At 45.2% G+C, this 23,290-nt stretch overlaps 18 non-coding genes across 18 annotated transcripts; all 18 read left to right on the top strand.

Moving 5' to 3' along the window:
- Positions 1–651: 651 nt before the first annotated feature.
- Positions 652–842, top strand: LOC141194534 (U2 spliceosomal RNA). Its single transcript, XR_012267157.1, has one exon. It is a non-coding gene; the product is annotated as a U2 spliceosomal RNA (small nuclear RNA).
- A 1,120-nt stretch (positions 843–1,962) lies between these two features.
- Positions 1,963–2,153, top strand: LOC141194536 (U2 spliceosomal RNA). The gene has a single exon (XR_012267159.1). It is a non-coding gene; the product is annotated as a U2 spliceosomal RNA (small nuclear RNA).
- A 1,118-nt stretch (positions 2,154–3,271) lies between these two features.
- On the top strand, positions 3,272–3,462 carry LOC141194537 (U2 spliceosomal RNA). The gene has a single exon (XR_012267161.1). It is a non-coding gene; the product is annotated as a U2 spliceosomal RNA (small nuclear RNA).
- Positions 3,463–4,584: 1,122 nt separating this feature from the next.
- Positions 4,585–4,775, top strand: LOC141194538 (U2 spliceosomal RNA). Its single transcript, XR_012267162.1, has one exon. It is a non-coding gene; the product is annotated as a U2 spliceosomal RNA (small nuclear RNA).
- A 1,123-nt stretch (positions 4,776–5,898) lies between these two features.
- Positions 5,899–6,089, top strand: LOC141194539 (U2 spliceosomal RNA). The gene has a single exon (XR_012267163.1). It is a non-coding gene; the product is annotated as a U2 spliceosomal RNA (small nuclear RNA).
- Positions 6,090–7,209: 1,120 nt separating this feature from the next.
- LOC141194540 (U2 spliceosomal RNA) lies at positions 7,210–7,400 on the top strand. Its single transcript, XR_012267164.1, has one exon. It is a non-coding gene; the product is annotated as a U2 spliceosomal RNA (small nuclear RNA).
- Positions 7,401–8,520: 1,120 nt separating this feature from the next.
- Positions 8,521–8,711, top strand: LOC141195704 (U2 spliceosomal RNA). Its single transcript, XR_012268282.1, has one exon. It is a non-coding gene; the product is annotated as a U2 spliceosomal RNA (small nuclear RNA).
- Positions 8,712–9,832: 1,121 nt separating this feature from the next.
- On the top strand, positions 9,833–10,023 carry LOC141195960 (U2 spliceosomal RNA). Its single transcript, XR_012268531.1, has one exon. It is a non-coding gene; the product is annotated as a U2 spliceosomal RNA (small nuclear RNA).
- A 1,122-nt stretch (positions 10,024–11,145) lies between these two features.
- Positions 11,146–11,336, top strand: LOC141195974 (U2 spliceosomal RNA). The gene has a single exon (XR_012268544.1). It is a non-coding gene; the product is annotated as a U2 spliceosomal RNA (small nuclear RNA).
- A 1,119-nt stretch (positions 11,337–12,455) lies between these two features.
- LOC141194542 (U2 spliceosomal RNA) lies at positions 12,456–12,646 on the top strand. Its single transcript, XR_012267166.1, has one exon. It is a non-coding gene; the product is annotated as a U2 spliceosomal RNA (small nuclear RNA).
- Positions 12,647–13,772: 1,126 nt separating this feature from the next.
- Positions 13,773–13,963, top strand: LOC141194544 (U2 spliceosomal RNA). Its single transcript, XR_012267167.1, has one exon. It is a non-coding gene; the product is annotated as a U2 spliceosomal RNA (small nuclear RNA).
- A 1,120-nt stretch (positions 13,964–15,083) lies between these two features.
- On the top strand, positions 15,084–15,274 carry LOC141195750 (U2 spliceosomal RNA). Its single transcript, XR_012268328.1, has one exon. It is a non-coding gene; the product is annotated as a U2 spliceosomal RNA (small nuclear RNA).
- Positions 15,275–16,394: 1,120 nt separating this feature from the next.
- LOC141194545 (U2 spliceosomal RNA) lies at positions 16,395–16,585 on the top strand. The gene has a single exon (XR_012267168.1). It is a non-coding gene; the product is annotated as a U2 spliceosomal RNA (small nuclear RNA).
- Positions 16,586–17,705: 1,120 nt separating this feature from the next.
- On the top strand, positions 17,706–17,896 carry LOC141194546 (U2 spliceosomal RNA). The gene has a single exon (XR_012267169.1). It is a non-coding gene; the product is annotated as a U2 spliceosomal RNA (small nuclear RNA).
- A 1,120-nt stretch (positions 17,897–19,016) lies between these two features.
- LOC141194547 (U2 spliceosomal RNA) lies at positions 19,017–19,207 on the top strand. The gene has a single exon (XR_012267170.1). It is a non-coding gene; the product is annotated as a U2 spliceosomal RNA (small nuclear RNA).
- Positions 19,208–20,327: 1,120 nt separating this feature from the next.
- Positions 20,328–20,518, top strand: LOC141194549 (U2 spliceosomal RNA). The gene has a single exon (XR_012267172.1). It is a non-coding gene; the product is annotated as a U2 spliceosomal RNA (small nuclear RNA).
- A 1,120-nt stretch (positions 20,519–21,638) lies between these two features.
- Positions 21,639–21,829, top strand: LOC141196064 (U2 spliceosomal RNA). The gene has a single exon (XR_012268631.1). It is a non-coding gene; the product is annotated as a U2 spliceosomal RNA (small nuclear RNA).
- A 1,120-nt stretch (positions 21,830–22,949) lies between these two features.
- Positions 22,950–23,140, top strand: LOC141194550 (U2 spliceosomal RNA). The gene has a single exon (XR_012267173.1). It is a non-coding gene; the product is annotated as a U2 spliceosomal RNA (small nuclear RNA).
- The last annotated feature ends 150 nt before the right edge of the window (positions 23,141–23,290 follow it).

Genomic DNA, 23,290 nt, shown 5'->3' on the forward strand with positions numbered 1-23,290 from the left:
GGTTTGCTACAATGCCTTTTCTGAAACGTTGTCTCCCTCTTCTGGAACACTGACTTCTTTCATTTAATGCCTGCAGACTATAAAAGAGAAACCAACCCAAAAAGTTTGGTTGATTAGTCTGTGGCATTCTTTTAAACTGTTGCTTATGGCGGTCTCTGTGAGCTTCTCAGTGACATTCAGCCATCCAGGTATCCCGCCTGCAGTAGACGGAATGTGGCAATGGAACGCTGGCTGCGCGTGTCATAATATTCTCTGAGCCTTTATATACCTGCGCACAGCAGCAGCCACCTTCAGTCTGCTGCTGGACAGCCAGCAGCAGCAGCAGCAGGAGAGGTAATTAATCAGCAACCCTCCTGCTAAGGGTAGACAGCTGCTCGTTCCACCCCCCCCCGCCTTAATTGGTTCTCCTCCCTTCCAACGGTGTTGAGGCGGGTGGGAACAGCCGGGGGTTGAGGGTACTGTGCTAAAAGAGGTGGAGTTATGCAGATCTAAAACGCGTGGATAGCAGCAGCAGCAAGCCGAAAAGTGCAGGCATGTGAGGGATCTAGAGGTTGACAGCATGTCTTCTTAACGGGAGTCCAGGTGGCCATCTCCACAAATGGACTTTTCAGAATCCTTGGGTGGCACAGTAGTCGGAATCCAATTCTGGTTATCGCTTCTCGGCCTTTTGGCTAAGATCAAGTGTAGTATCTGTTCTTATCAGTTTAATATCTGATACGTCCCCTATCTGGGGACCATATATTAAATGGATTTTTAGAACAGGGAGATGGAAAAAGAGCTTGCTCTGTCCACTCCACGCATTGACCTGGTATTGCAGTATCTCCAGGACCGGTGCACCCCTTCTTTAATGCAGTTTCTAAAATCAGAAAGAATTGAATTCAATGCTTTTTGTTCATTTTGCTTGTTTGTCGGATTTTGGGATGGACTCTTTGGCTTTGCTTTTCTTCTCCTCATTGGATTTTTCATGTTAAAAGTTGCAGAAGCCAGATGACAAGCTCATTTTGGTTCAACTTCAGCAACTGTGCATTGCATTGCCATGTAATGTAATGTAATGCAATGCTATCTATCTAGCTCTCCCTCTATACTTCCTTTTGGATAAACAGACATATTAGGCAAGCATTTTGGAGCTTTCACCTAAATAACTACAGGTGGTGAGATAAGCTGCACAATATAATTGACCTTTCAGTATTTTGTTGCACACACACCATCTATTTAGCAAATGCCCTTGTTATCAACAGCAGCCTTTTAAACTCACCTGAGCTAACAGGTATGTGAGCTGGTTACTCTGCTGCGCTTAAAATTTCTTTTTTGGTTTGCTACAATGCCTTTTCTGAAACGTTGTCTCCCTCTGCTGGAACACTGACTTCTTTCATTTAATGCCTGCAGACTATAAAAGAGAAACCAACCCAAAAAGTTTGGTTGATTAGTCTGTGGCATTCTTTTAAACTGTTGCTTATGGCGGTCTCTGTGAGCTTCTCAGTGACATTCAGCCATCCAGGTATCCCGCCTGCAGTAGACGGAATGTGGCAATGGAACGCTGGCTGCGCGTGTCATAATAGGCTCTGAGCCTTTATATACCTGCGCACAGCAGCAGCCACCTTCAGTCTGCTGCTGGACAGCCAGCAGCAGCAGCAGCAGGAGAGGTAATTAATCAGCAACCCTCCTGCTAAGGGTAGACAGCTGCTCGTTCCACCCCCCCCCCGCCTTAATTGGTTCTCCTCCCTTCCAACGGTGTTGAGGCGGGTGGGAACAGCCGGGGGTTGAGGGTACTGTGCTAAAAGAGGTGGAGTTATGCAGATCTAAAACGCGTGGATAGCAGCAGCAGCAAGCCGAAAAGTGCAGGCATGTGAGGGATCTAGAGGTTGACAGCATGTCTTCTTAACGGGAGTCCAGGTGGCCATCTCCACAAATGGACTTTTCAGAATCCTTGGGTGGCACAGTAGTCGGAATCCAATTCTGGTTATCGCTTCTCGGCCTTTTGGCTAAGATCAAGTGTAGTATCTGTTCTTATCAGTTTAATATCTGATACGTCCCCTATCTGGGGACCATATATTAAATGGATTTTTAGAACAGGGAGATGGAAAAAGAGCTTGCTCTGTCCACTCCACGCATTGACCTGGTATTGCAGTATCTCCAGGACCGGTGCACCCCTTCTTTAATGCAGTTTCTAAAATCAGAAAGAATTGAATTCAATGCTTTTTGTTCATTTTGCTTGTTTGTCGGATTTTGGGATGGACTCTTTGGCTTTGCTTTTCTTCTCCTCATTGGATTTTTCATGTTAAAAGTTGCAGAAGCCAGATGACAAGCTCATTTTGGTTCAACTTCAGCAACTGTGCATTGCATTGCCATGTAATGTAATGTAATGCAATGCTATCTATCTAGCTCTCCCTCTATACTTCCTTTTGGATAAACAGACATATTAGGCAAGCATTTTGGAGCTTTCACCTAAATAACTACAGGTGGTGAGATAAGCTGCACAATATAATTGACCTTTCAGTATATTGTTGCACACACACCATCTATTTAGCAAATGCCCTTGTTATCAACAGCAGCCTTTTAAACTCACCTGAGCTAACAGGTATGTGAGCTGGTTACTCTGCTGCGCTTAAAATTTCTTTTTTGGTTTGCTACAATGCCTTTTCTGAAACGTTGTCTCCCTCTGCTGGAACACTGACTTCTTTCATTTAATGCCTGCAGACTATAAAAGAGAAACCAACCCAAAAAGTTTGGTTGATTAGTCTGTGGCATTCTTTTAAACTGTTGCTTATGGCGGTCTCTGTGAGCTTCTCAGTGACATTCAGCCATCCAGGTATCCCGCCTGCAGTAGACGGAATGTGGCAATGGAACGCTGGCTGCGCGTGTCATAATAGGCTCTGAGCCTTTATATACCTGCGCACAGCAGCAGCCACCTTCAGTCTGCTGCTGGACAGCCAGCAGCAGCAGCAGGAGAGGTAATTAATCAGCAACCCTCCTGCTAAGGGTAGACAGCTGCTCGTTCCACCCCCCCCCCCGCCTTAATTGGTTCTCCTCCCTTCCAACGGTGTTGAGGCGGGTGGGAACAGCCGGGGGTTGAGGGTACTGTGCTAAAAGAGGTGGAGTTATGCAGATCTAAAACGCGTGGATTGCAGCAGCAGCAAGCCGAAAAGTGCAGGCATGTGAGGGATCTAGAGGTTGACAGCATGTCTTCTTAACGGGAGTCCAGGTGGCCATCTCCACAAAAGGACTTTTCAGAATCCTTGGGTGGCACCGTAGTCGGAAACCAATTCTGGTTATCGCTTCTCGGCCTTTTGGCTAAGATCAAGTGTAGTATCTGTTCTTATCAGTTTAATATCTGATACGTCCCCTATCTGGGGACCATATATTAAATGGATTTTTAGAACAGGGAGATGGAAAAAGAGCTTGCTCTGTCCACTCCACGCATTGACCTGGTATTGCAGTATCTCCAGGACCGGTGCACCCCTTCTTTAATGCAGTTTCTAAAACTAGAAAGAATTGAATTCAATGCTTTTTGTTCATTTTGCTTGTTTGTCGGATTTTGGGATGGACTCTTTGGCTTTGCTTTTCTTCTCCTCATTGGATTTTTCATGTTAAAAGTTGCAGAAGCCAGATGACAAGCTCATTTTGGTTCAACTTCAGCAACTGTGCATTGCATTGCCATGTAATGTAATGTAATGCAATGCTATCTATCTAGCTCTCCCTCTATACTTCCTTTTGGATAAACAGACATATTAGGCAAGCATTTTGGAGCTTTCACCTAAATAACTACAGGTGGTGAGATAAGCTGCACAATATAATTGACCTTTCAGTATATTGTTGCACACACACCATCTATTTAGCAAATGCCCTTGTTATCAACAGCAGCCTTTTAAACTCACCTGAGCTAACAGGTATGTGAGCTGGTTACTCTGCTGCGCTTAAAATTTCTTTTTTGGTTTGCTACAATGCCTTTTCTGAAACGTTGTCTCCCTCTGCTGGAACACTGACTTCTTTCATTTAATGCCTGCAGACTATAAAAGAGAAACCAACCCAAAAAGTTTGGTTGATTAGTCTGTGGCATTCTTTTAAACTGTTGCTTATGGCGGTCTCTGTGAGCTTCTCAGTGACATTCAGCCATCCAGGTATCCCGCCTGCAGTAGACGGAATGTGGCAATGGAACGCTGGCTGCGCGTGTCATAATAGGCTCTGAGCCTTTATATACCTGCGCACAGCAGCAGCCACCTTCAGTCTGCTGCTGGACAGCCAGCAGCAGCAGCAGCAGGAGAGGTAATTAATCAGCAACCCTCCTGCTAAGGGTAGACAGCTGCTCGTTCCACCCCCCCCCCCCGCCTTAATTGGTTCTCCTCCCTTCCAACGGTGTTGAGGCGGGTGGGAACAGCCGGGGGTTGAGGGTACTGTGCTAAAAGAGGTGGAGTTATGCAGATCTAAAACGCGTGGATTGCAGCAGCAGCAAGCCGAAAAGTGCAGGCATGTGAGGGATCTAGAGGTTGACAGCATGTCTTCTTAACGGGAGTCCAGGTGGCCATCTCCACAAATGAACTTTTCAGAATCCTTGGGTGGCACCGTAGTCGGAAAGCAATTCTGGTTATCGCTTCTCGGCCTTTTGGCTAAGATCAAGTGTAGTATCTGTTCTTATCAGTTTAATATCTGATACGTCCCCTATCTGGGGACCATATATTAAATGGATTTTTAGAACAGGGAGATGGAAAAAGAGCTTGCTCTGTCCACTCCACGCATTGACCTGGTATTGCAGTATCTCCAGGACCGGTGCACCCCTTCTTTAATGCAGTTTCTAAAATCAGAAAGAATTGAATTCAATGCTTTTTGTTCATTTTGCTTGTTTGTCGGATTTTGGGATGGACTCTTTGGCTTTGCTTTTCTTCTCCTCATTGGATTTTTCATGTTAAAAGTTGCAGAAGCCAGATGACAAGCTCATTTTGGTTCAACTTCAGCAACTGTGCATTGCATTGCCATGTAATGTAATGTAATGCAATGCTATCTATCTAGCTCTCCCTCTATACTTCCTTTTGGATAAACAGACATATTAGGCAAGCATTTTGGAGCTTTCACCTAAATAACTACAGGTGGTGAGATAAGCTGCACAATATAATTGACCTTTCAGTATATTGTTGCACACACACCATCTATTTAGCAAATGCCCTTGTTATCAACAGCAGCCTTTTAAACTCACCTGAGCTAACAGGTATGTGAGCTGGTTACTCTGCTGCGCTTAAAATTTCTTTTTTGGTTTGCTACAATGCCTTTTCTGAAACGTTGTCTCCCTCTGCTGGAACACTGACTTCTTTCATTTAATGCCTGCAGACTATAAAAGAGAAACCAACCCAAAAAGTTTGGTTGATTAGTCTGTGGCATTCTTTTAAACTGTTGCTTATGGCGGTCTCTGTGAGCTTCTCAGTGACATTCAGCCATCCAGGTATCTCGCCTGCAGTAGACGGAATGTGGCAATGGAACGCTGGCTGCGCGTGTCATAATAGGCTCTGAGCCTTTATATACCTGCGCACAGCAGCAGCCACCTTCAGTCTGCTGCTGGACAGCCAGCAGCAGCATCAGCAGGAGAGGTAATTAATCAGCAACCCTCCTGCTAAGGGTAGACAGCTGCTCGTTCCACCCCCACCCCCCCGCCTTAATTGGTTCTCCTCCCTTCCAACGGTGTTGAGGCGGGTGGGAACAGCCGGGGGTTGAGGGTACTGTGCTAAAAGAGGTGGAGTTATGCAGATCTAAAACGCGTGGATTGCAGCAGCAGCAAGCCGAAAAGTGCAGGCATGTGAGGGATCTAGAGGTTGACAGCATGTCTTCTTAACGGGAGTCCAGGTGGCCATCTCCACAAATGGACTTTTCAGAATCCTTGGGTGGCACCGTAGTCGGAAACCAATTCTGGTTATCGCTTCTCGGCCTTTTGGCTAAGATCAAGTGTAGTATCTGTTCTTATCAGTTTAATATCTGATACGTCCCCTATCTGGGGACCATATATTAAATGGATTTTTAGAACAGGGAGATGGAAAAAGAGCTTGCTCTGTCCACTCCACGCATTGACCTGGTATTGCAGTATCTCCAGGACCGGTGCACCCCTTCTTTAATGCAGTTTCTAAAATCAGAAAGAATTGAATTCAATGCTTTTTGTTCATTTTGCTTGTTTGTCGGATTTTGGGATGGACTCTTTGGCTTTGCTTTTCTTCTCCTCATTGGATTTTTCATGTTAAAAGTTGCAGAAGCCAGATGACAAGCTCATTTTGGTTCAACTTCAGCAACTGTGCATTGCATTGCCATGTAATGTAATGAAATGCAATGCTATCTATCTAGCTCTCCCTCTATACTTCCTTTTGGATAAACAGACATATTAGGCAAGCATTTTGGAGCTTTCACCTAAATAACTACAGGTGGTGAGATAAGCTGCACAATATAATTGAACTTTCAGTATATTGTTGCACACACACCATCTATTTAGCAAATGCCCTTGTTATCAACAGCAGCCTTTTAAACTCACCTGAGCTAACAGGTATGTGAGCTGGTTACTCTGCTGCGCTTAAAATTTCTTTTTTGGTTTGCTACAATGTCTTTTCTGAAACGTTGTCTCCCTCTGCTGGAACACTGACTTCTTTCATTTAATGCCTGCAGACTATAAAAGAGAAACCAACCCAAAAAGTTTGGTTGATTAGTCTGTGGCATTCTTTTAAACTGTTGCTTATGGCGGTCTCTGTGAGCTTCTCAGTGACATTCAGCCATCCAGGTATCCCGCCTGCAGTAGACGGAATGTGGCAATGGAACGCTGGCTGCGCGTGTCATAATAGGCTCTGAGCCTTTATATACCTGCGCACAGCAGCAGCCACCTTCAGTCTGCTGCTGGACAGCCAGCAGCAGCAGCAGCAGGAGAGGTAATTAATCAGCAACCCTCCTGCTAAGGGTAGACAGCTGCTCGTTCCACCCCCCCCCCGCCTTAATTGGTTCTCCTCCCTTCCAACGGTGTTGAGGCGGGTGGGAACAGCCGGGGGTTGAGGGTACTGTGCTAAAAGAGGTGGAGTTATGCAGATCTAAAACGCGTGGATTGCAGCAGCAGCAAGCCGAAAAGTGCAGGCATGTGAGGGATCTAGAGGTTGACAGCATGTCTTCTTAACGGGAGTCCAGGTGGCCATCTCCACAAATGGACTTTTCAGAATCCTTGGGTGGCACCATAGTCGGAAACCAATTCTGGTTATCGCTTCTCGGCCTTTTGGCTAAGATCAAGTGTAGTATCTGTTCTTATCAGTTTAATATCTGATACGTCCCCTATCTGGGGACCATATATTAAATGGATTTTTAGAACAGGGAGATGGAAAAAGAGCTTGCTCTGTCCACTCCACGCATTGACCTGGTATTGCAGTATCTCCAGGACCGGTGCACCCCTTCTTTAATGCAGTTTCTAAAATCAGAAAGAATTGAATTCAATGCTTTTTGTTCATTTTGCTTGTTTGTCGGATTTTGGGATGGACTCTTTGGCTTTGCTTTTCTTCTCCTCATTGGATTTTTCATGTTAAAAGTTGCAGAAGCCAGATGACAAGCTCATTTTGGTTCAACTTCAGCAACTGTGCATTGCATTGCCATGTAATGTAATGTAATGCAATGCTATCTATCTAGCTCTCCCTCTATACTTCCTTTTGGATAAACAGACATATTAGGCAAGCATTTTGGAGCTTTCACCTAAATAACTACAGGTGGTGAGATAAGCTGCACAATATAATTGACCTTTCAGTATATTGTTGCACACACACCATCTATTTAGCAAATGCCCTTGTTATCAACAGCAGCCTTTTAAACTCACCTGAGCTAACAGGTATGTGAGCTGGTTACTCTGCTGCGCTTAAAATTTCTTTTTTGGTTTGCTACAATGCCTTTTCTGAAACGTTGTCTCCCTCTGCTGGAACACTGACTTCTTTCATTTAATGCCTGCAGACTATAAAAGAGAAACCAACCCAAAAAGTTTGGTTGATTAGTCTGTGGCATTCTTTTAAACTGTTGCTTATGGCGGTCTCTGTGAGCTTCTCAGTGACATTCAGCCATCCAGGTATCCCGCCTGCAGTAGACGGAATGTGGCAATGGAACGCTGGCTGCGCGTGTCATAATAGGCTCTGAGCCTTTATATACCTGCGCACAGCAGCAGCCACCTTCAGTCTGCTGCTGGACAGCCAGCAGCAGCAGCAGCAGGAGAGGTAATTAATCAGCAACCCTCCTGCTAAGGGTAGACAGCTGCTCGTTCCACCCCCCCCCCGCCTTAATTGGTTCTCCTCCCTTCCAACGGTGTTGAGGCGGGTGGGAACAGCCGGGGGTTGAGGGTACTGTGCTAAAAGAGGTGGAGTTATGCAGATCTAAAACGCGTGGATTGCAGCAGCAGCAAGCCGAAGAGTGCAGGCATGTGAGGGATCTAGAGGTTGACAGCATGTCTTCTTAACGGGAGTCCAGGTGGCCATCTCCACAAATGGACTTTTCAGAATCCTTGGGTGGCACCGTAGTCGGAAACCAATTCTGGTTATCGCTTCTCGGCCTTTTGGCTAAGATCAAGTGTAGTATCTGTTCTTATCAGTTTAATATCTGATACGTCCCCTATCTGGGGACCATATATTAAATGGATTTTTAGAACAGGGAGATGGAAAAAGAGCTTGCTCTGTCCACTCCACGCATTGACCTGGTATTGCAGTATCTCCAGGATCGGTGCACCCCTTCTTTAATGCAGTTTCTAAAATCAGAAAGAATTGAATTCAATGCTTTTTGTTCATTTTGCTTGTTTGTCGGATTTTGGGATGGACTCTTTGGCTTTGCTTTTCTTCTCCTCATTGGATTTTTCATGTTAAAAGTTGCAGAAGCCAGATGACAAGCTCATTTTGGTTCAACTTCAGCAACTGTGCATTGCATTGCCATGTAATGTAATGTAATGCAATGCTATCTATCTAGCTCTCCCTCTATACTTCCTTTTGGATAAACAGACATATTAGGCAAGCATTTTGGAGCTTTCACCTAAATAACTACAGGTGGTGAGATAAGCTGCACAATATAATTGACCTTTCAGTATATTGTTGCACACACACCATCTATTTAGCAAATGCCCTTGTTATCAACAGCAGCCTTTTAAACTCACCTGAGCTAACAGGTATGTGAGCTGGTTACTCTGCTGCGCTTAAAATTTCTTTTTTGGTTTGCTACAATGCCTTTTCTGAAATGTTGTCTCCCTCTGCTGGAACACTGACTTCTTTCATTTAATGCCTGCAGACTATAAAAGAGAAACCAACCCAAAAAGTTTGGTTGATTAGTCTGTGGCATTCTTTTAAACTGTTGCTTATGGCGGTCTCTGTGAGCTTCTCAGTGACATTCAGCCATCCAGGTATCCCGCCTGCAGTAGACGGAATGTGGCAATGGAACGCTGGCTGCGCGTGTCATAATAGGCTCTGAGCCTTTATATACCTGCGCACAGCAGCAGCCACCTTCAGTCTGCTGCTGGACAGCCAGCAGCAGCAGCAGCAGGAGAGGTAATTAATCAGCAACCCTCCTGCTAAGGGTAGACAGCTGCTCGTTCCACCCCCCCCCCCGCCTTAATTGGTTCTCCTCCCTTCCAACGGTGTTGAGGCGGGTGGGAACAGCCGGGGGTTGAGGGTACTGTGCTAAAAGAGGTGGAGTTATGCAGATCTAAAACGCGTGGATTGCAGCAGCAGCAAGCCGAAAAGTGCAGGCATGTGAGGGATCTAGAGGTTGACAGCATGTCTTCTTAACGGGAGTCCAGGTGGCCATCTCCACAAATGGACTTTTCAGAATCCTTGGGTGGCACCGTAGTCGGAAACCAATTCTGGTTATCGCTTCTCTGCCTTTTGGCTAAGATCAAGTGTAGTATCTGTTCTTATCAGTTTAATATCTGATACGTCCCCTATCTGGGGACCATATATTAAATGGATTTTTAGAACAGGGAGATGGAAAAAGAGCTTGCTCTGTCCACTCCACGCATTGACCTGGTATTGCAGTATCTCCAGGACCTGTGCACCCCTTCTTTAATGCAGTTTCTAAAATCAGAAAGAATTGAATTCAATGCTTTTTGTTCATTTTGCTTGTTTGTCGGATTTTGGGATGGACTCTTTGGCTTTGCTTTTCTTCTCCTCATTGGATTTTTCATGTTAAAAGTTGCAGAAGCCAGATGACAAGCTCATTTTGGTTCAACTTCAGCAACTGTGCATTGCATTGCCATGTAATGTAATGTAATGCAATGCTATCTATCTAGCTCTCCCTCTATACTTCCTTTTGGATAAACAGACATATTAGGCAAGCATTTTGGAGCTTTCACCTAAATAACTACAGGTGGTGAGATAAGCTGCACAATATAATTGACCTTTCAGTATATTGTTGCACACACACCATCTATTTAGCAAATGCCCTTGTTATCAACAGCAGCCTTTTAAACTCACCTGAGCTAACAGGTATGTGAGCTGGTTACTCTGCTGCGCTTAAAATTTCTTTTTTGGTTTGCTACAATGCCTTTTCTGAAACGTTGTCTCCCTCTGCTGGAACACTGACTTCTTTCATTTAATGCCTGCAGACTATAAAAGAGAAACCAACCCAAAAAGTTTGGTTGATTAGTCTGTGGCATTCTTTTAAACTGTTGCTTATGGCGGTCTCTGTGAGCTTCTCAGTGACATTCAGCCATCCAGGTATCCCGCCTGCAGTAGACGGAATGTGGCAATGGAACGCTGGCTGCGCGTGTCATAATAGGCTCTGAGCCTTTATATACCTGCGCACAGCAGCAGCCACCTTCAGTCTGCTGCTGGACAGCCAGCAGCAGCAGCAGCAGGAGAGGTAATTAATCAGCAACCCTCCTGCTAAGGGTAGACAGCTGCTCGTTCCACCCCCACCCCCCGCCTTAATTGGTTCTCCTCCCTTCCAACGGTGTTGAGGCGGGTGGGAACAGCCGGGGGTTGAGGGTACTGTGCTAAAAGAGGTGGAGTTATGCAGATCTAAAACGCGTGGATTGCAGCAGCAGCAAGCCGAAAAGTGCAGGCATGTGAGGGATCTAGAGGTTGACAGCATGTCTTCTTAACGGGAGTCCAGGTGGCCATCTCCACAAATGGACTTTTCAGAATCCTTGGGTGGCACCGTAGTCGGAAACCAATTCTGGTTATCGCTTCTCGGCCTTTTGGCTAAGATCAAGTGTAGTATCTGTTCTTATCAGTTTAATATCTGATACGTCCCCTATCTGGGGACCATATATTAAATGGATTTTTAGAACAGGGAGATGGAAAAAGAGCTTGCTCTGTCCACTCCACTCATTGACCTGGTATTGCAGTATCTCCAGGACCGGTGCACCCCTTCTTTAATGCAGTTTCTAAAATCAGAAAGAATTGAATTCAATGCTTTTTGTTCATTTTGCTTGTTTGTCGGATTTTGGGATGGACTCTTTGGCTTTGCTTTTCTTCTCCTCATTGGATTTTTCATGTTAAAAGTTGCAGAAGCCAGATGACAAGCTCATTTTGGTTCAACTTCAGCAACTGTGCATTGCATTGCCATGTAATGTAATGTAATGCAATGCTATCTATCTAGCTCTCCCTCTATACTTCCTTTTGGATAAACAGACATATTAGGCAAGCATTTTGGAGCTTTCACCTAAATAACTACAGGTGGTGAGATAAGCTGCACAATATAATTGACCTTTCAGTATATTGTTGCACACACACCATCTATTTAGCAAATGCCCTTGTTATCAACAGCAGCCTTTTAAACTCACCTGAGCTAACAGGTATGTGAGCTGGTTACTCTGCTGAGCTTAAAATTTCTTTTTTGGTTTGCTACAATGCCTTTTCTGAAACGTTGTCTCCCTCTGCTGGAACACTGACTTCTTTCATTTAATGCCTGCAGACTATAAAAGAGAAACCAACCCAAAAAGTTTGGTTGATTAGTCTGTGGCATTCTTTTAAACTGTTGCTTATGGCGGTCTCTGTGAGCTTCTTAGTGACATTCAGCCATCCAGGTATCCCGCCTGCAGTAGACGGAATGTGGCAATGGAACGCTGGCTGCGCGTGTCATAATAGGCTCTGAGCCTTTATATACCTGCGCACAGCAGCAGCCACCTTCAGTCTGCTGCTGGACAGCCAGCAGCAGCAGCAGCAGGAGAGGTAATTAATCAGCAACCCTCCTGCTAAGGGTAGACAGCTGCTCGTTCCACCCCCCCCCGCCTTAATTGGTTCTCCTCCCTTCCAACGGTGTTGAGGCGGGTGGGAACAGCCGGGGGTTGAGGGTACTGTGCTAAAAGAGGTGGAGTTATGCAGATCTAAAACGCGTGGATTGCAGCAGCAGCAAGCCGAAAAGTGCAGGCATGTGAGGGATCTAGAGGTTGACAGCATGTCTTCTTAACGGGAGTCCAGGTGGCCATCTCCACAAATGGACTTTTCAGAATCCTTGGGTGGCACCGTAGTCGGAAACCAATTCTGGTTATCGCTTCTCGGCCTTTTGGCTAAGATCAAGTGTAGTATCTGTTCTTATCAGTTTAATATCTGATACGTCCCCTATCTGGGGACCATATATTAAATGGATTTTTAGAACAGGGAGATGGAAAAAGAGCTTGCTCTGTCCACTCCACGCATTGACCTGGTATTGCAGTATCTCCAGGACCGGTGCACCCCTTCTTTAATGCAGTTTCTAAAATCAGAAAGAATTGAATTCAATGCTTTTTGTTCATTTTGCTTGTTTGTCGGATTTTGGGATGGACTCTTTGGCTTTGCTTTTCTTCTCCTCATTGGATTTTTCATGTTAAAAGTTGCAGAAGCCAGATGACAAGCTCATTTTGGTTCAACTTCAGCAACTGTGCATTGCATTGCCATGTAATGTAATGTAATGCAATGCTATCTATCTAGCTCTCCCTCTATACTTCCTTTTGGATAAACAGACATATTAGGCAAGCATTTTGGAGCTTTCACCTAAATAACTACAGGTGGTGAGATAAGCTGCACAATATAATTGACCTTTCAGTATATTGTTGCACACACACCATCTATTTAGCAAATGCCCTTGTTATCAACAGCAGCCGTTTAAACTCACCTGAGCTAACAGGTATGTGAGCTGGTTACTCTGCTGCGCTTAAAATTTCTTTTTTGGTTTGCTACAATGCCTTTTCTGAAACGTTGTCTCCCTCTGCTGGAACACTGACTTCTTTCATTTAATGCCTGCAGACTATAAAAGAGAAACCAACCCAAAAAGTTTGGTTGATTAGTCTGTGGCATTCTTTTAAACTGTTGCTTATGGCGGTCTCTGTGAGCTTCTCAGTGACATTCAGCCATCCAGGTATCCCGCCTGCAGTAGACGGAATGTGGCAATGGAACGCTGGCTGCGCGTGTCATAATAGGCTCTGAGCCTTTATATACCTGCGCACAGCAGCAGCCACCTTCAGTCTGCTGCTGGACAGCCAGCAGCAGCAGCAGCAGGAGAGGTAATTAATCAGCAACCCTCCTGCTAAGGGTAGACAGCTGCTCGTTCCACCCCCCCCCCCCCCCCGCCTTAATTGGTTCTCCTCCCTTCCAACGGTGTTGAGGCGGGTGGGAACAGCCGGGGGTTGAGGGTACTGTGCTAAAAGAGGTGGAGTTATGCAGATCTAAAACGCGTGGATTGCAGCAGCAGCAAGCCGAAAAGTGCAGGCATGTGAGGGATCTAGAGGTTGACAGCATGTCTTCTTAACGGGAGTCCAGGTGGCCATCTCCACAAATGGACTTTTCAGAATCCTTGGGTGGCACCGTAGTCGGAAACCAATTCTGGTTATCGCTTCTCGGCCTTTTGGCTAAGATCAAGTGTAGTATCTGTTCTTATCAGTTTAATATCTGATACGTCCCCTATCTGGGGACCATATATTAAATGGATTTTTAGAACAGGGAGATGGAAAAAGAGCTTGCTCTGTCCACTCCACGCATTGACCTGGTATTGCAGTATCTCCAGGACCGGTGCACCCCTTCTTTAATGCAGTTTCTAAAATCAGAAAGAATTGAATTCAATGCTTTTTGTTCATTTTGCTTGTTTGTCGGATTTTGGGATGGACTCTTTGGCTTTGCTTTTCTTCTCCTCATTGGATTTTTCATGTTAAAAGTTGCAGAAGCCAGATGACAAGCTCATTTTGGTTCAACTTCAGCAACTGTGCATTGCATTGCCATGTAATGTAATGTAATGCAATGCTATCTATCTAGCTCTCCCTCTATACTTCCTTTTGGATAAACAGACATATTAGGCAAGCATTTTGGAGCTTTCACCTAAATAACTACAGGTGGTGAGATAAGCTGCACAATATAATTGACCTTTCAGTATATTGTTGCACACACACCATCTATTTAGCAAATGCCCTTGTTATCAACAGCAGCCTTTTAAACTCACCTGAGCTAACAGGTATGTGAGCTGGTTACTCTGCTGCGCTTAAAATTTCTTTTTTGGTTTGCTACAATGCCTTTTCTGAAACGTTGTCTCCCTCTGCTGGAACACTGACTTCTTTCATTTAATGCCTGCAGACTATAAAAGAGAAACCAACCCAAAAAATTTGGTTGATTAGTCTGTGGCATTCTTTTAAACTGTTGCTTATGGCGGTCTCTGTGAGCTTCTCAGTGACATTCAGCCATCCAGGTATCCCGCCTGCAGTAGACGGAATGTGGCAATGGAACGCTGGCTGCGCGTGTCATAATAGGCTCTGAGCCTTTATATACCTGCGCACAGCAGCAGCCACCTTCAGTCTGCTGCTGGACAGCCAGCAGCAGCAGCAGCAGGAGAGGTAATTAATCAGCAACCCTCCTGCTAAGGGTAGACAGCTGCTCGTTCCACCCCCCCCCCGCCTTAATTGGTTCTCCTCCCTTCCAACGGTGTTGAGGCGGGTGGGAACAGCCGGGGGTTGAGGGTACTGTGCTAAAAGAGGTGGAGTTATGCAGATCTAAAACGCGTGGATTGCAGCAGCAGCAAGCCGAAAAGTGCAGGCATGTGAGGGATCTAGAGGTTGACAGCATGTCTTCTTAACGGGAGTCCAGGTGGCCATCTCCACAAATGGACTTTTCAGAATCCTTGGGTGGCACCGTAGTCGGAAACCAATTCTGGTTATTGCTTCTCGGCCTTTTGGCTAAGATCAAGTGTAGTATCTGTTCTTATCAGTTTAATATCTGATACGTCCCCTATCTGGGGACCATATATTAAATGGATTTTTAGAACAGGGAGATGGAAAAAGAGCTTGCTCTGTCCACTCCACGCATTGACCTGGTATTGCAGTATCTCCAGGACCGGTGCACCCCTTCTTTAATGCAGTTTCTAAAATCAGAAAGAATTGAATTCAATGCTTTTTGTTCATTTTGCTTGTTTGTCGGATTTTGGGATGGACTCTTTGGCTTTGCTTTTCTTCTCCTCATTGGATTTTTCATGTTAAAAGTTGCAGAAGCCAGATGACAAGCTCATTTTGGTTCAACTTCAGCAACTGTGCATTGCATTGCCATGTAATGTAATGTAATGCAATGCTATCTATCTAGCTCTCCCTCTATACTTCCTTTTGGATAAACAGACATATTAGGCAAGCATTTTGGAGCTTTCACCTAAATAACTACAGGTGGTGAGATAAGCTGCACAATATAATTGACCTTTCAGTATATTGTTGCACACACACCATCTATTTAGCAAATGCCCTTGTTATCAACAGCAGCCTTTTAAACTCACCTGAGCTAACAGGTATGTGAGCTGGTTACTCTGCTGCGCTTAAAATTTCTTTTTTGGTTTGCTACAATGCCTTTTCTGAAACGTTGTCTCCCTCTGCTGGAACACTGACTTCTTTCATTTAATGCCTGCAGACTATAAAAGAGAAACCAACCCAAAAAGTTTGGTTGATTAGTCTGTGGCATTCTTTTAAACTGTTGCTTATGGCGGTCTCTGTGAGCTTCTCAGTGACATTCAGCCATCCAGGTATCCCGCCTGCAGTAGACGGAATGTGGCAATGGAACGCTGGCTGCGCGTGTCATAATAGGCTCTGAGCCTTTATATACCTGCGCACAGCAGCAGCCACCTTCAGTCTGCTGCTGGACAGCCAGCAGCAGCAGCAGCAGGAGAGGTAATTAATCAGCAACCCTCCTGCTAAGGGTAGACAGCTGCTCGTTCCACCCCCCCCCCGCCTTAATTGGTTCTCCTCCCTTCCAACGGTGTTGAGGCGGGTGGGAACAGCCGGGGGTTGAGGGTACTGTGCTAAAAGAGGTGGAGTTATGCAGATCTAAAACGCGTGGATTGCAGCAGCAGCAAGCCGAAAAGTGCAGGCATGTGAGGGATCTAGAGGTTGACAGCATGTCTTCTTAACGGGAGTCCAGGAGGCCATCTCCACAAATGGACTTTTCAGAATCCTTGGGTGGCACCGTAGTCGGAAACCAATTCTGGTTATCGCTTCTCGGCCTTTTGGCTAAGATCAAGTGTAGTATCTGTTCTTATCAGTTTAATATCTGATACGTCCCCTATCTGGGGACCATATATTAAATGGATTTTTAGAACAGGGAGATGGAAAAAGAGCTTGCTCTGTCCACTCCACGCATTGACCTGGTATTGCAGTATCTCCAGGACCGGTGCACCCCTTCTTTAATGCAGTTTCTAAAATCAGAAAGAATTGAATTCAATGCTTTTTGTTCATTTTGCTTGTTTGTCGGATTTTGGGATGGACTCTTTGGCTTTGCTTTTCTTCTCCTCATTGGATTTTTCATGTTAAAAGTTGCAGAAGCCAGATGACAAGCTCATTTTGGTTCAACTTCAGCAACTGTGCATTGCATTGCCATGTAATGTAATGTAATGCAATGCTATCTATCTAGCTCTCCCTCTATACTTCCTTTTGGATAAACAGACATATTAGGCAAGCATTTTGGAGCTTTCACCTAAATAACTACAGGTGGTGAGATAAGCTGCACAATATAATTGACCTTTCAGTATATTGTTGCACACACACCATCTATTTAGCAAATGCCCTTGTTATCAACAGCAGCCTTTTAAACTCACCTGAGCTAACAGGTATGTGAGCTGGTTACTCTGCTGCGCTTAAAATTTCTTTTTTGGTTTGCTACAATGCCTTTTCTGAAACGTTGTCTCCCTCTGCTGGAACACTGACTTCTTTCATTTAATGCCTGCAGACTATAAAAGAGAAACCAACCCAAAAAGTTTGGTTGATTAGTCTGTGGCATTCTTTTAAACTGTTGCTTATGGCGGTCTCTGTGAGCTTCTCAGTGACATTCAGCCATCCAGGTATCCCGCCTGCAGTAGACGGAATGTGGCAATGGAACGCTGGCTGCGCATGTCATAATAGGCTCTGAGCCTTTATATACCTGCGCACAGCAGCAGCCACCTTCAGTCTGCTGCTGGACAGCCAGTAGCAGCAGCAGCAGGAGAGGTAATTAATCAGCAACCCTCCTGCTAAGGGTAGACAGCTGCTCGTTCCACCCCACCCCCGCCTTAATTGGTTCTCCTCCCTTCCAACGGTGTTGAGGCGGGTGGGAACAGCCGGGGGTTGAGGGTACTGTGCTAAAAGAGGTGGAGTTATGCAGATCTAAAACGCGTGGATTGCAGCAGCAGCAAGCCGAAAAGTGCAGGCATGTGAGGGATCTAGAGGTTGACAGCATGTCTTCTTAACGGGAGTCCAGGAGGCCATCTCCACAAATGGACTTTTCAGAATCCTTTGGTGGCACCGTAGTCGGAAACCAATTCTGGTTATCGCTTCTCGGCCTTTTGGCTAAGATCAAGTGTAGTATCTGTTCTTATCAGTTTAATATCTGATACGTCCCCTATCTGGGGACCATATATTAAATGGATTTTTAGAACAGGGAGATGGAAAAAGAGCTTGCTCTGTCCACTCCACGCATTGACCTGGTATTGCAGTATCTCCAGGACCGGTGCACCCCTTCTTTAATGCAGTTTCTAAAATCAGAAAGAATTGAATTCAATGCTTTTTGTTCATTTTGCTTGTTTGTCGGATTTTGGGATGGACTCTTTGGCTTTGCTTTTCTTCTCCTCATTGGATTTTTCATGTTAAAAGTTGCAGAAGCCAGATGACAAGCTCATTTTGGTTCAACTTCAGCAACTGTGCATTGCATTGCCATGTAATGTAATGTAATGCAATGCTATCTATCTAGCTCTCCCTCTATACTTCCTTTTGGATAAACAGACATATTAGGCAAGCATTTTGGAGCTTTCACCTAAATAACTACAGGTGGTGAGATAAGCTGCACAATATAATTGACCTTTCAGTATATTGTTGCACACACACCATCTATTTAGCAAATGCCCTTGTTATCAACAGCAGCCTTTTAAACTCACCTGAGCTAACAGGTATGTGAGCTGGTTACTCTGCTGCGCTTAAAATTTCTTTTTTGGTTTGCTACAATGCCTTTTCTGAAACGTTGTCTCCCTCTGCTGGAACACTGACTTCTTTCATTTAATGCCTGCAGACTATAAAAGAGAAACCAACCCAAAAAGTTTGGTTGATTAGTCTGTGGCATTCTTTTAAACTGTTGCTTATGGCGGTCTCTGTGAGCTTCTCAGTGACATTCAGCCATCCAGGTATCCCGCCTGCAGTAGACGGAATGTGGCAATGGAACGCTGGCTGCGCGTGTCATAATAGGCTCTGAGCCTTTATATACCTGCGCACAGCAGCAGCCACCTTCAGTCTGCTGCTGGACAGCCAGCAGCAGCAGCAGCAGGAGAGGTAATTAATCAGCAACCCTCCTGCTAAGGGTAGACAGCTGCTCGTTCCACCCCCCCCCCGCCTTAATTGGTTCTCCTCCCTTCCAACGGTGTTGAGGCGGGTGGGAACAGCCGGGGGTTGAGGGTACTGTGCTAAAAGAGGTGGAGTTATGCAGATCTAAAACGCGTGGATTGCAGCAGCAGCAAGCCGAAAAGTGCAGGCATGTGAGGGATCTAGAGGTTGACAGCATGTCTTCTTAACGGGAGTCCAGGAGGCCATCTCCACAAATGGACTTTTCAGAATCCTTTGGTGGCACCGTAGTCGGAAACCAATTCTGGTTATCGCTTCTCGGCCTTTTGGCTAAGATCAAGTGTAGTATCTGTTCTTATCAGTTTAATATCTGATACGTCCCCTATCTGGGGACCATATATTAAATGGATTTTTAGAACAGGGAGATGGAAAAAGAGCTTGCTCTGTCCACTCCACGCATTGACCTGGTATTGCAGTATCTCCAGGACCGGTGCACCCCTTCTTTAATGCAGTTTCTAAAATCAGAAAGAATTGAATTCAATGCTTTTTGTTCATTTTGCTTGTTTGTCGGATTTTGGGATGGACTCTTTGGCTTTGCTTTTCTTCTCCTCATTGGATTTTTCATGTTAAAAGTTGCAGAAGCCAGATGACAAGCTCATTTTGGTTCAACTTCAGCAACTGTGCATTGCATTGCCATGTAATGTAATGTAATGCAATGCTATCTATCTAGCTCTCCCTCTATACTTCCTTTTGGATAAACAGACATATTAGGCAAGCATTTTGGAGCTTTCACCTAAATAACTACAGGTGGTGAGATAAGCTGCACAATATAATTGACCTTTCAGTATATTGTTGCACACACACCATCTATTTAGCAAATGCCCTTGTTATCAACAGCAGCCTTTTAAACTCACCTGAGCTAACAGGTATGTGAGCTGGTTACTCTGCTGCGCTTAAAATTTCTTTTTTGGTTTGCTACAATGCCTTTTCTGAAACGTTGTCTCCCTCTGCTGGAACACTGACTTCTTTCATTTAATGCCTGCAGACTATAAAAGAGAAACCAACCCAAAAAGTTTGGTTGATTAGTCTGTGGCATTCTTTTAAACTGTTGCTTATGGCGGTCTCTGTGAGCTTCTCAGTGACATTCAGCCATCCAGGTATCCCGCCTGCAGTAGACGGAATGTGGCAATGGAACGCTGGCTGCGCGTGTCATAATAGGCTCTGAGCCTTTATATACCTGCGCACAGCAGCAGCCACCTTCAGTCTGCTGCTGGACAGCCAGCAGCAGCAGCAGGAGAGGTAATTAATCAGCAACCCTCCTGCTAAGGGTAGACAGCTGCTCGTTCCACCCCCCCCCCCCCGCCTTAATTGGTTCTCCTCCCTTCCAACGGTGTTGAGGCGGGTGGGAACAGCCGGGGGTTGAGGGTACTGTGCTAAAAGAGGTGGAGTTATGCAGATCTAAAACGCGTGGATTGCAGCAGCAGCAAGCCGAAAAGTGCAGGCATGTGAGGGATCTAGAGGTTGACAGCATGTCTTCTTAACGGGAGTCCAGGTGGCCATCTCCACAAATGGACTTTTCAGAATCCTTGGGTGGCACCGTAGTCGGAAACCAATTCTGGTTATCGCTTCTCGGCCTTTTGGCTAAGATCAAGTGTAGTATCTGTTCTTATCAGTTTAATATCTGATACGTCCCCTATCTGGGGACCATATATTAAATGGATTTTTAGAACAGGGAGATGGAAAAAGAGCTTGCTCTGTCCACTCCACGCATTGACCTGGTATTGCAGTATCTCCAGGACCGGTGCACCCCTTCTTTAATGCAGTTTCTAAAATCAGAAAGAATTGAATTCAATGCTTTTTGTTCATTTTGCTTGTTTGTCGGATTTTGGGATGGACTCTTTGGCTTTGCTTTTCTTCTCCTCATTGGATTTTTCATGTTAAAAGTTGCAGAAGCCAGATGACAAGCTCATTTTGGTTCAACTTCAGCAACTGTGCATTGCATTGCCATGTAATGTAATGTAATGCAATGCTATCTATCTAGCTCTCCCTCTATACTTCCTTTTGGATAAACAGACATATTAGGCAAGCATTTTGGAGCTTTCACCTAAATAACTACAGGTGGTGAGATAAGCTGCACAATATAATTGACCTTTCAGTATATTGTTGCACACACACCATCTATTTAGCAAATGCCCTTGTTATCAACAGCAGCCTTTTAAACTCACCTGAGCTAACAGGTATGTGAGCTGGTTACTCTGCTGCGCTTAAAATTTCTTTTTTGGTTTGCTACAATGCCTTTTCTGAAACGTTGTCTCCCTCTGCTGGAACACTGACTTCTTTCATTTAATGCCTGCAGACTATAAAAGAGAAACCAACCCAAAAAGTTTGGTTGATTAGTCTGTGGCATTCTTTTAAACTGTTGCTTATGGCGGTCTCTGTGAGCTTCTCAGTGACATTCAGCCATCCAGGTATCCCGCCTGCAGTAGACGGAATGTGGCAATGGAACGCTGGCTGCGCGTGTCATAATAGGCTCTGAGCCTTTATATACCTGCGCACAGCAGCAGCCACCTTCAGTCTGCTGCTGGACAGCCAGCAGCAGCAGCAGCAGGAGAGGTAATTAATCAGCAACCCTCCTGCTAAGGGTAGACAGCTGCTCGTTCCACCCCCCCCCCGCCTTAATTGGTTCTCCTCCCTTCCAACGGTGTTGAGGCGGGTGGGAACAGCCGGGGGTTGAGGGTACTGTGCTAAAAGAGGTGGAGTTATGCAGATCTAAAACGCGTGGATTGCAGCAGCAGCAAGCCGAAAAGTGCAGGCATGTGAGGGATCTAGAGGTTGACAGCATGTCTTCTTAACGGGAGTCCAGGAGGCCATCTCCACAAATGGACTTTTCAGAATCCTTTGGTGGCACCGTAGTCGGAAACCAATTCTGGTTATCGCTTCTCGGCCTTTTGGCTAAGATCAAGTGTAGTATCTGTTCTTATCAGTTTAATATCTGATACGTCCCCTATCTGGGGACCATATATTAAATGGATTTTTAGAACAGGGAGATGGAAAAAGAGCTTGCTCTGTCCACTCCACGCAATGACCTGGTATTGCAGTATCTCCAGGACCGGTGCACCCCTTCTTTAATGCAGTTTCTAAAATCAGAAAGAATTGAATTCAATGCTTTTTGTTCATTTTGCTTGTTTGTCGGATTTTGGGATGGACTCTTTGGCTTTGCTTTTCTTCTCCTCATTGGATTTTTCATGTTAAAAGTTGCAGAAGCCAGATGACAAGCTCATTTTGGTTCAACTTCAGCAACTGTGCATTGCATTGCCATGTAATGTAATGTAATGCAATGCTATCTATCTAGCTCTCCCTCTATACTTCCTTTTGGATAAACAGACATATTAGGCAAGCATTTTGGAGCTTTCACCTAAATAACTACAGGTGGTGAGATAAGCTGCACAATATAATTGACCTTTCAGTATATTGTTGCACACACACCATCTATTTAGCAAATGCCCTTGTTATCAACAGCAGCCTTTTAAACTCACCTGAGCTAACAGGTATGTGAGCTGGTTACTCTGCTGCGCTTAAAATTTCTTTTTTGGTTTGCTACAATGCCTTTTCTGAAACGTTGTCTCCCTCTGCTGGAACACTGACTTCTTTCATTTAATGCCTGCAGACTATAAAAGAGAAACCAACCCAAAAAGTTTGGTTGATTAGTCTGTGGCATTCTTTTAAACTGTTGCTTATGGCGGTCTCTGTGAGCTTCTCAGTGACATTCAGCCATCCAGGTATCCCGCCTGCAGTAGACGGAATGTGGCAATGGAACGCTGGCTGCGCGTGTCATAATAGGCTCTGAGCCTTTATATACCTGCGCACAGCAGCAGCCACCTTCAGTCTGCTGCTGGACAGCCAGCAGCAGCAGCAGCAGGAGAGGTAATTAATCAGCAACCCTCCTGCTAAGGGTAGACAGCTGCTCGTTCCACCCCCCCCCCGCCTTAATTGGTTCTCCTCCCTTCCAACGGTGTTGAGGCGGGTGGGAACAGCCGGGTTTTGAGGGTACTGTGCTAAAAGAGGTGGAGTTATGCAGATCTAAAACGCGTGGATTGCAGCAGCAGCAAGCCGAAAAGTGCAGGCATGTGAGGGATCTAGAGGTTGACAGCATGTCTTCTTAACGGGAGTCCAGGTGGCCATCTCCACAAATGGACTTTTCAGAATCCTTGGGTGGCACCGTAGTCGGAAACCAATTCTGGTTATCGCTTCTCGGCCTTTTGGCTAAGATCAAGTGTAGTATCTGTTCTTATCAGTTTAATATCTGATACGTCCCCTATCTGGGGACCATATATTAAATGGATTTTTAGAACAGGGAGATGGAAAAAGAGCTTGCTCTGTCCACTCCACGCATTGACCTGGTATTGCAGTATCTCCAGGACCGGTGCACCCCTTCTTTAATGCAGTTTCTAAAATCAGAAAGAATTGAATTCAATGCTTTTTGTTCATTTTGCTTGTTTGTAGGATTTTGGGATGGACTCTTTGGCTTTGCTTTTCTTCTCCTCATTGGATTTTTCATGTTAAAAGTTGCAGAAGCCAGATGAC

Source organism: Phyllobates terribilis, unplaced genomic scaffold, assembly GCF_046119375.1.
Source record: "Phyllobates terribilis strain yellow unplaced genomic scaffold, ASM4611937v1 Scaffold_74__1_contigs__length_7073193, whole genome shotgun sequence".
Classification (NCBI taxonomy): Eukaryota; Metazoa; Chordata; class Amphibia; order Anura; family Dendrobatidae; genus Phyllobates; species Phyllobates terribilis.